This window comes from Anoplopoma fimbria, chromosome 20 (assembly GCF_027596085.1).
Source record: "Anoplopoma fimbria isolate UVic2021 breed Golden Eagle Sablefish chromosome 20, Afim_UVic_2022, whole genome shotgun sequence".
NCBI lineage: Eukaryota > Metazoa > Chordata > Actinopteri > Perciformes > Anoplopomatidae > Anoplopoma > Anoplopoma fimbria.
Window position 1 is genome coordinate 18,474,243 of NC_072468.1, and position 12,102 is coordinate 18,486,344.

The following is a 12,102-nucleotide window of genomic DNA, read 5'->3' on the forward strand; positions in this document are numbered from 1 at the left end:
GAACAAACACACACACACACAGTCTCTGAGAGGTCTCTGAGGTTATGCGTTTAGCTGATAAAGAAAAGCACTTTGTCTGCAGTGCTGTTGCCCACTCACCCACATAATGCTCACATAAGACTCACCCATTTACCTTTTAACGTGATGTCAGCACCGGCTCCCTCGTCTCAAGCGCACTTACATGCTCATATTGTATGTAAGAGGAGGAGGACGAGCTGCTGGCCTTGAATGGTGCTTCTAGACTTTTTATGTCATATGGGGCATTTAAAGTTGGAAGACGATGCACTCTAAAACAATAAACATCGCAAAAACTTCATATCAATTTGTACTAAAGTACATTTTTCAATCAAATCTGAAATCAATTAGTTTTTTTGGCAACTATTACATTTCATAGCTTAAATAATGTCTTTAGTACATATGAAGATTAATACTAGAACATATTTCAATTTATTGTCTGTATGAACGTAAAATAGAAACATTTTTCAGTTTGACATTGAAAGTTTTTTTGTCTACAATTTTAAAACCTTTCTGACGTGTGCTTTAAAAGATTTATTAGTCATTTTAATCATTCCTCCTCTCCATCCTGTCTGAAGCGATCACTTTCTCACATAAACGCACTGTAACACTGGACAAATCCCACATTCTTCTGTTTTATGCAAAAATGCATTCCAGAACACTTCCAAGTAATATGAGGCTTCAGCAGTGCGAGTTAGCCAAACCAACGTCTAATAAATTCAGTGTTTTTAATAATATCCTATTTGTGTTTCTCAAGACAGTGTTTCCCTTCTGAGACTGACACACCAGAGTAAGATGACTTCACGGTCTGTAATGAGAGCACTACTTTCTCAACATTTATATGGACATTATCATCATATCTCAAACTACCCTTTAAAGCAATAATTCCAGAGCGAAAACAAATATTTTCTCTCTGACATTTTATTTTCTCTACTATATTGTTACGTTTTAGCTCTTCGGGCCTTTAACAATTATTACTGTGAAACAATATGATGGTTTAGAGGAGGAAACGACCCTGTAGTTCAACTTATGACAATCCATGGACATATTCGACCTGTAAGTCGTGGTCACAAGTGGACGCTGCTTCACTTTAAAGGTCACCAGTGAAAAATCCTGGTAATCAGTGCTTTAAAGGATTCACTGACACAGAAGCGTCTGTGCTCCCGATATTTCAGTGTGTGAGGCATGACTCGAGTAACCTGGTTTTACCTTCTTTGACCTTGGTGAGGGTCACTGTATGAGTGTGTGTGTGTGTGTGTGTGTGTTTGTAGAGATTCCTGGCCCCCATCTGTTGACACATCAGTCATCCAGCTGCTCCATTCACCGCCGAGAGAGAAAGAGAGAGAGAGAGAAAGAGAAAGAGACCACAGGAACCACTGTGCTCTCTCACCTGTGCCACATCCCTCTTCCCCCATCGCTTCCTCTGAGCGCCTGCTTTCGCAGAAACCTGCGCCGAGCCGTGTGTCTGTGCTCCACATACAACCACAACCTATGCACGATGCACTCGCTGCACAGCAATGAGCCCCTTTGTGAATGCACACACACTCATACGTTCATACACCCAGTTGACTGTTGCATCCTATGCCAGAGTTACGGTACAGTGACATACGGAGGCCTGCTAGTAAATTCACCACATCCTCCACCATACAGAGAAAAAGCTGCACCGCACAGGAGCGAGGCACTTTCACACAGCGACAGGACTTTGTCACAACGAGCACAGACGAGTGTGTGTGCGCACATTGATGTGGTTTGTTTGAAAAGGCTGGTACTTGTATTTCCTTTTTTCTCCTTCCTTCCCAGCAATGTTTCTGTTCGAGCTATTTGAGAGAAAAATAAATATTATTATCTGAAATGTTATTTTTCTCTCACATAGGGGGCTGAAATGTCAACGCCTGATCTGATGGGTAAAGGGCGAATAAGGCTTCATGAAAATAGGCCTTGTTTGGCACTTTGTACAACATCAAAACAACAATGGTTTACCATGCACCCTCTGCTTAGTCTTTTCACATTGAATGTCTCCCCCTGTTGTTGGAACGCTGCGCTGCATTGGTTTACACACTTTATTTCTTAGTGCCTACTGTGAGGTCTTTTTTTCTCAGTTGCAAATGAAATGATGACATACAACAGGAACTAAAGTCTTGTTTTGTCTGATTAGTTGGTCTCTGCTGCTTTAAGTCACTTATCGCTTAATGAACAAAAGGTCAATGACTAGTGCAACAACTTCATCCAACTAAAACATAATCATAGTGAACAAATGATCCATATAAAACAATGAGCTTATCCTTTTTATTCACTATATCAGTGTTTCCCAAAGCGAGAAGTGGTGCTTAAGGATGGGCTAAGGGGAACAACAAGAATTGGTATTTTTTTATTGTATAAAGTTTTGCCACATAAAAATATTTATATTTTGAAACAGATCAAAACTGAAGAAATAGGCTAATACATTTAAAAAAAAAAATGTTAAATGGGCAGTCACAAAATGCAAACTTAGTAAATTTGTGTGTGTGTGAGCATACATTTTGATATTGATGAGCACCGTCAATACAGATCATTTTCAAGTATACTCTATAAACTGGTCATTTATGGTTATGGAACTTTATTAATGTAATAGTTAAAGAATGAAACACTAAAACTCTAAATGTGTCCTGGTTTAGAGAGCTTAGTAACCACTTGTTCTCCATCTTGTCTCTGAAGCAGACAGGAATCCGTGTGTCCAAGGACGCCTGTCCATGAGGGGCCCGTCTTCAGCTCCGGGTCCATGACGTGGACCCTGAGGAACAGCTGAGTGGTGTAAAGTTACTGTGAAGAAGAATGCAGTGAATACAAGGGCCTACTGTTCTCCGCACTGCAGCTCTCATGGATGCCGGCCTTCTGTGCCACCTCTCTAATGATGCTACGATGTCCTCTCTTTGCTGTTTCTTGTCATTTAGATGTGACCTGGAGCCAAAGTAGCTGTTCCAGCTTCAGAATACGTCCAGAAAAGAGAGACTTAAATCCATTTCTGTCAACACGTCTTTTGTGGTAGAAACACTTAAGGCAAACCCTTTGAGGTTTTATCTCCAGGTTTAATGCCAGTTAGTGCTGGAATGATCTCCACTAAATCCGTAACCTTGCCCGGTCTGTGTGCAGCATTTATCTGACATTATTAGACATCATGGCTCCTCGCTGCCTCCCCCTGTAAGCCACAAGAGCAGACTTGTCCTCTGTTGACACATGATACACAAAGAGCCCTCCATTCCCTACAGTAACCCACTCTGTAACTAATAGCCAAAGGTAAAGAGTGGAAAAAACACAAAGTACAAATCTTTTCAAAGACTCTTGGCCTCTTTTGTTAAAATGCTTTTTGTAGTTAGCCTCGGGTCCAGGTACAAAATTTGATGGCTGAGAAACAAATGTTATTAAAAGCTTAATGTAAACTTTGAGAGAAGCAAAGAAGATGATAAAATCTGGAAGAACAAGTATTAAATATCAAAATGTTATACAAGCAAAGTGAGGCTGCACTTCAGTACATAAATGCTAAATTCTGATGTCGTCATTAGGCGTTTTACTAAAACCGCAAAATGAACCTCATGGTAGCAGAAGAGGGAAACTGAGGAGACCGTCAAAGTCTTTAAGTGTTACCATCCAAACAGCAATGCTGCTAACAAAGAAACATAACTTTGTGATTTTAGTAATCTAAGAGTTATGTTTCTTTTCTATCTCTGATGACTCCAATAGCTGCAGGGACTTTTAAAGGCTTTCAGATGATGGATGGATATCTTCATGGTAGAGTACCTACAGTCCACACTGAACCCTCAGAATCGGAGCGCTTATCTGTCGGTTTTGATCGTCTGATTCGAGCGAACCATCTCAACGACTGCAGAGCTTTTGTTTTGAGAACCTTTTGGTCTTCCAGGTCTGGTCTTTTCTATTTTCATCACTTGTCCTGGGTTTGATGGGACATGCTTGGTCTGACCCGAAGGGTGAGTGTGGTCATGGTGCGGGTCAGAGGTCAGAGGTTATGCTACTGCCAACGTCTGCTTTGAAGAGACCCTGAGGTGGGAGACATTCCTGATGTGGTTCTGGCTTTTTAGTGGAGTTGGGGTTAGTCTACAGAAAGATAAGACCACTGAGCTTTAGACCAGTTCATTCTAAATAGTTTACTGTTTTGGGCAAAGTACAAGTTTATTTTATGTAAAATGATCACTCAGTCAAGCTCAGGTTATATCTTGGTCCTCCTTTCGCTTCATATCTAACCTCACAATGTTTCTCTCCTCTCTCTGTTTTTTCTCCGCTGCTGTCTGTACCTGAGGTCGGTCTGACAGCAGAGCCCAGCAGGAGAGGAGGGTCTCTGGTGTTTGACTGACAGACCAGTGAGGAGCGCACAGAGAGAGGGTGAAGGGTGAAGGTCAGAGGTCAGGCTCCCATGGAGAGGGGTAGTGAAGAGCGGGGGGTGAAAGAGAGAGGGGGACTTGCTAACGAGGTGGGGCGGTCGTTTGGGTTGCATGCAGGGAAAAATGCATTTTAAATATTACACGAATGAGACTTTACTGACCCTCATAGCGGAGCAAAGCATATACAGCCATATAATGGTACGGAATAGAGTAGAAAGTATTTTAACACCTATATATATAAAAAATAAAGATAAAAAATTGAATTATAAGTTATATAATTACAGCCAGATATCTTAACAAGATGTGTTCCTATTCACAATGTCACACAGGGCAACCCACATCTGGGTTTATTAAACATCTGGGTGTTAAAAAAGTGTTACACTTCATTGCAAATAAATAAAGATTTCCGATGACGACGCTCGATGAAAAGTTACGGGAACGACAAATTTATAATGAACTTATGTACCAGATGTAACTGCAACTGATCCATATTTAACCCGAAAATGGATTTAACATCAAGCCGTCCACTGATAAAATACAAACAATATATATAAAGTGCATTCATACAGTGTAACGGTGGTGTGCCTTTTGATGTATCTTGATTATCACTTTTATATTCTGCAGTGTAGAGCCTGCAGAAATGAAACAGTGGTCCAGGTCCAGCACTCTTCACATGTGTGTTGCACATGCCTGGCTGCAGAATCCTTAGTTGAGATAGCCAGTTTAAAAAAGTTCATGTGTTTTCCATTTTCAATTCTTTATTCCTCCTGCCTTCTTATGAAATCTAACGGGGCCCCCCAACAAAAGCATTCTACCACCCAGCGCTCCTGCACAGGACCTCCAGCTTGTTGTTGGGGTGAGCCTGAACCTGCAGGCCGTAGGAATGCATCTGCTCCTTCCTGGAAGGTGAAAGGCATCTCTTTACACATTATTACTGGACACAGACTAATAACATGTACTGTCTGATATTAGTGTATCACAGATAGACTGGTATCAGCATATAGTATGTCTGACAACAAGTGCAAAAGATTTGTTTGAGGAAGTTCAGAAACAGAGTCTCAACTACATAGTTTGTCCACCAGAGAGCACTGAGAGGTCTGTTTTATAAACTGTAAAACGTACCTCAGTGCATATCCTGGTTGTGATTCTTTAATAACCGATTTATAATTTATATTATACAAACGCTCATATATCAGGACCAATATTAACCTCAAAAATCCAGTATCATTTAGGATATTTACTTTAGTGTTTCCATCTCACTGGTTTTTAGCTACAGATTGGTCTCCTACATGGGAATGAAAGAATATTTTGGGTGGAGGACGGACACAGATGACGAGATAACGATAGAGATCTATGTAGTGAAACGCCAAATATATTTAAAGCCTGCACATAAATATCTTCTGACTGAAAGGTTTATAACTGTATTGGTTCCCAGCATGTGAAAGCAAAGTCTACTCATGAATCACTTCACACGATAAGTGATGTTCACTATACATATTGTTTAATTAATTATTTGAATGCCTTAAAACAAGAAAATATCTCAACAAGTTAGAAATATATAATCTAAAAATACTGTTTCACTAAAAATCACTTGTTTATATATTGTCTTATTTCCCAGTATCCCAGTCTAGTGACCCCTGGGATATTTCCCAGTTTAGAAATGTTTCTTTCAGTGGCATCCAGTAAAACACGGTACATCTGAGACGTTTAACTTTTTGTAGGACAAACTGTTCCCTCCTGAAAAGTAAGTTGCAGTGCTGAACAATTACAACTAGATGTCACTCTACATCTACATTTAATCAACACCCAGCCTCTCCATCCCCTGTCTCTCCTCTCTCTCTCTCTCTCCACACACGTGCACAAACACAGGCAAGCACATGCAAGTAGTAAACTCTTTTTAAAATATACAGCTCCTTCAGCCAATCAGAACTTTGTTCCGTTTTTAGTTCTGTCTCTTCTCTCCCATCGTTGAGCTTGAGTGAGAGATCAGCATGCATGCGTGCATCACATCACACCGACAGGGGTCGCTGCTCCTGCGAGATCCCGCATGTCCGTCTGTCTCAGCATGAGTCTGGTTTGTTACTACACACAGAGCAGATTATGTAATGTTTACTATTAGGCTATACATCTTTAGTGAGATAGTGTTCTTTCTCTTCCTCTGTGCACATGGTAAAGCTCACAATACAACATGTCATTTATCAAAGTCATTACACTTGCAGCATGTGCATCTCACGCACGTGCCATCATCTCAAACATGCACATCTTTCCCCCCCCTCTCGGTCAGCTCTCAGCTCACCGGTTCGCCTCCCCAACACCGCTGCCTGCAAGTTACAAACACAGGGGTTAGTCGAGTTTACGCCAGGCCACGCCCTCTCGGTCCAGCTGGTGGCAACACTCGTGATGACATCATCACCGCGCGCAGCCATTGGCCCCTCGACGTCGCACACTTGCCCAATCGCCTGCCGCTGAAGTGACGTAAGCCCGCGCCGGCCCCGTTCACTTTCACTGGAAGGGGGCGGGGCGCAGAGATTGCCGACGTCAGAGCCAGCGGGATGCTGAGCCCTGATTGGCTGAGCGCGGTGAAAGTCAGCGTCTGTTGCTGAGAGAAAAAGGGGGAGAGAGGGAGATAGAGGGAAGGGGCACCGATGCGTCGGCTGTTTCTGCAGCACACAAGTGTCGTCCAGCTCATTAAGAAACTTTTAAATGGCGCACTCGTGCTCCTTCTCTACCTGTGTCAGTGTGTGCCTCAATAATAATAATAATAATAACTCAAAATAAACATTAAAGTGCACGTGATGCAACAGTTTGGATGCTGGGCCACAGAGCACCAGACAGCCGCATTGTGGTGCTTTAACCCTGCTGCACCACCTGTGTGGAGAAGCACAAAGACTGATGCATTATCACTGTCTGCTCAGGGACGACACTTGTGCTGTCAATTATGGTAAACATACTTATTTCCAGTAGAGGAGGGGGCATGTGTGCCTTTCTATTGGCCCTCTGTGATTCGCTCCCTCCTCTCGGCCCTCCCTCATGCTGTTCCTATGGTTCCCAAAGCTCCTATTGGATACTGTAAAGTTTGGGACAGGACACCGGTCTGGCTCAGCATCCCGCGTCCCCATTGGCTGGATCCCCCCGTCTGTCAACCGGACTTTGACAGCAAGCCACGCCCCCTGGCCAGTAGGGCCCGCTCTGATTGGCTACTGTAACTGTCAGCGACCTCTCATTGGTCGGCTCACCCAGCTGTTGGTGGTTCATTCACCATTTTGTGACTGTAGTGGAAAAAGAAGACCGATAGTTTTTTTTTTTTTTTTTTTTTTTTTTTTTTTTTTTTTTTTTTTTTTTTTATACAGCCTTGTTTGAGTTTATGTGGGGGTAAGACATGTTTTGCGGAGGAAAAGTAAAGTGCGAGACCGGACCGCTCAGTCGTCAGAGCCCGACAGCCGAGGGATGTTATACCGAGAGCGGTGCCAGCCTCCTCATCAGCAAAATAGGACCATAAATCTTTCCCGTGGCGAGGGGCGGGGGGTGTTTGGGTGAGTTGAAACTAAGTTAGCGACGAAAGGTGGCGAAGCCCAACTGACACGAACGTTCTGTTGTCAGGGGCAGCGAAGCAACCGCCAACGGTCGCTCGGTTGCTCCGATACCGTCCGAAGGAACAGTGTGACACCGCCGAGAGAGGAAAAAGAGGGAGAGAGAGGGAGGAGAGAGAGAGAGAGAGAGTGTAACAGCGTTTAAAAACTTTCTCTAATGTTTCTTTTTTTCCACGCAGTCCGACCGGGAAACACGTCAGCCGTCCTCCGCCGTCGTTACTGTATTGTGGGGGTTTAAATGGTTGAGTGCTGTTCCCCTGACCACAGCTTCCGAGTGTCGCGTGGAGCGGCGCTGGCGTAGTAAAAAAAGCCATCGACCTATTTGCAGCACTGCAGCCTAAATGTTTACTAACAGCAGCGCGAGCGGATTTATTTTGTTTTTTTTGTTGTGTGTGTTTGTAAAAAATACGTATGTTTAAATAATAATAATAATAATAATAATAATAAGACAGCGTGCAATGTCCCCGTTTCATTGTGGTCTGAGTTAAGGTGTCATTATGCCGGGGTAAGTCTGCTGCCGCTGCGTACTACGACTACTACACCACCACCACCACCACCACCACCACTACTACTGACGGTACCGAGCTGCTTACTAGAGCGAGACACCGACACCGAAAGATTCCTGCTTTTTTTTGTGTGTGTGTGTGTGTGTGTGTGTGTGTGTGTGTGTGTGTGTGTGTGTGTGTGTGTGTGTGTGTGTGTTTCTTTCCTCACCAAGTTTTTTAAATGCATGAGTGTCACCTTACAGGAGCTGGCTGCGTGGATCCACACCAGGCGTTGTGGTGGATGTTTGCATGCCCAAAACAATGAATAACCCGTCTCAAAATGTTCACTTGAACCGGGTTTGTTTGTGTTTGTTACCGTGAGCACCGTGCGAGCAGAGCAGACCGGCTGACTACCTCCAGTCATGATGCTCCTTTGACATTGTGTGCAGCTCTCGTAGTACTCAGATCAGCGTGAAGGAGCCGGGGTTGCATCGGTGTTTTCTCGGCTTTTCCATGCACCCTTGACATCTCTGACTGGGGCAGTTCTCAACTGTTTTTGTTATATTTCATCTTTTGGGTGTATTTTTTTTTTTTAAGTCACAGCAATTGCATGCATGTTTTTTTTTTTTTTTTTTACATTTAGACTTAAAGTGTCCTCATTTGTCCTGCAGATTTTCCATTGTAGCATGCATTCCTCACATCTTCATCCTTGCAGTTGTTTGGGGAGAAGACATATCTCTCTCGTGGTGGTAGTCGTCTTTGCATATTGTGGAGCAGTTGGTCATTGATGTGGCATTGGCAGTTCTGCCGGTTTGTTCCCAAACAGGAACAGTCACCTCTGATCTACGCTACGGCCTCCTGATCAATATGGGGCCAGGATGCACAAATTCCAGGGCTCAATGTTTCCTCTTTTATTGATTATAATTTACAATCAGACATGCCAGCCGCTAAACAGCTGCCAGTATTCATACTACGTCACAATGGATGTTCTCCATAACAAGCGCAGTCACACACACACACACACACACACACACACACACACACACACACACACACACTGGCATGCTCACACACTTCACAGCTCGGGCCTCTTGCTACACCTTAAATACCTTAACAAAATGTTTTTCTTTTACTCGTCTCATGTTGCATGCATGATCACATCCCACTCACGCTTGAGTGCGTAAACCATGTGTGTGTGTGTGTGTGTGTGTGTGTGTGTGTGTGTGTGTGTGTGTGTGTGTGTGTGTGTGTGTGTGTGTGTGTGTGTGTGTGTGTGTGTGTGTGTGTGAAACAGAGAGCATGTTTATTTTTTTATTTTTATGCTGTTTCATATGTGAGTGTGTTCCCCGGTGACCCAGTTAAGGGCAAAGCCGCCCTGCCAATGCAGGAGCGTACAAGGGCCACGCTTTTTAACCATCACATACTGTCTTCCTCTGTTGTGCCATCGAACGCTCTCCCCTCTCCATCCCTGTCCCCGTCGCTGCAGCCCTGCGCCCATACAGACACCCATAAAATGCTTTTAGGAGAGGGATGAGCTGCAGCATGCCTGGCAACTACGTATACACTCACCCTGACATATAGTGCAAATGCAGCCTTGGACAAGGTAGACGCGACCTGGAGACAGCCGCATACAGTCATGCCCCCACGTCGTCCACACACACACACACACACACACACACACACACACACACCCTGTGCCATGTTGCAGTGGAATATAGGTTAACTTCTCTACAAACGACTGGATAAATTGTCATCAAGGTTGAGGTTTATAAGAGTTGTATAGTCCAGTAATAATTCCTGTACCTAACTTCTTCTTTATGTAGTGTGGACATTGATATGAGGTTTCCTGACATACATGCTCCCTCGTCCAACCCGCTAAGAAATCACCAGCAAAGGGCTCTTTGCATGAAAATGTATATTTTGAATATCAGAATTTAATACCATAAAAGTTATTTTTATGTTTTTTATGAAAGAAAAGCAAAACGTATAGCGGCCAGTGTGAACTCCTGCGTGTGTGTGTGTGTGTGTGTGTGTGTGTGTGTGTGTGTGTGTGTGTGTGTGTGTGTGTGTGTGTGTGTGTGTGGACGTGTTGTTGGACGGTTGTTTATACGGCACAATGAATGTGTGAGTGTGAGACAATATATAGGTCCAAGGGAGATTTTAACAGTGTATGCATGACTGCACTGTAAATTCCAGGGAGAGCGTTTAGTGTGTGTAAAGTTTGATGTTGCTATGCTGTGGAGGGGGGTTGCATTGTGTGTGTGTGTGTGTGTGCGTGTGCGTGTGTGTGTTGGGTGAAACAGCATTTTTTTGCTGTTTAAGGAGGAGTCCAGTCCAACACCATGGAGACGATAGCCGTCGATTATCCGTCTATTCAGGATTTACAGTAGCTTTAGACCAGAGCGGCAAATATCTCGTTCTCAATACTGGAAGGTGCAGATGTCTTGAATCACCTAAATTATGACTGAGTTCCACTCTGCTTCGTCTGGATGCATCCCCGAAGACAATCAGGATACCTCATTCCTTTATACTTTTAGTCCTAATAAGTTATGCACTTAATCCCAACAGAAGAGATTTAGACGTGCTCCTGGAATCTTGGATTGTAGCTAACAAACATTAAGAGTTAAAAGGTCTGCAGTTATTTTCCATTTAGGGGATGTTTGTGGAGTGCACACTGTGTGTCTAATGATTTTTACCTTTCATAGGTATAACAATTAGGGCAATGTGAAATGTTAAAATCCTATGCCATTTATTATATGGCAGCATTGAAATTACAGAAGCCTCCTGCATGAATTCATGTACGTATGCCTGTAATTTAATACCACATATTTGGTGTCTTTGACAACATTGGCATTTTGTCTGGAATTTCAAATTAAATTCTGTGGATAAGATCATTGCTTGTCCACACGTGGGTTCACAAATGTGTGCAAGTTTGAAGAGTTTAAGCGTTTTTATCAAGTTATATTTGAACCACTGCTTGCACACTCAGGTGATAAATAGTTTAGTTTCGTTTCGAACTTGCATTAAATGCTCAGCACTGAAAGTAAAGTAAAGGTCGTGGATGTCTAATTCTGAAACTCATGTTGTGTACATGTTGTGCACACACTCTGTTGTGCAGTCCAGTACTTTCAGAGTTACCCAATGGGAAAATACAAAAATGCCTGCTACTAGCTTATCAGCCAAACCCTGGAGCGTTTTCGAAGGCCATGAGCATGACCAAACACATTTTTCTTCGCTAAGATCAGATCCTCCAGACAGTCAGTCAAGTGGCCCTGACTCCTTCCTGTCTTTACAACGTGCCGTACAGTACCAACACGCCCAGTCCAGGCCTCAACGTCCACTCTACTAAAGGAGGCCTGGTGCTGGTAGTAGGAACATTCCTGCAGTCGGAATTTTCTTTCTTCTCTCATGCTTTGTCTGGGATGGACGCTTTATACAGGGAATTTACAAAAACTTACTCTAACTTGAAAGGGAGTGATGAACTGTGGGGTTTAAATTTAGGATCTTTTGATTTAGTTTTTGTTAATATACAGTATGGTCTGCTAATTGGTATTGAGGAATGTTTGTTGCAAAAATATATTTTCTTATCAGAACAAATATCAAAAGTACGGCTGCTTGTCTGGGTTGAAAAGATGCATT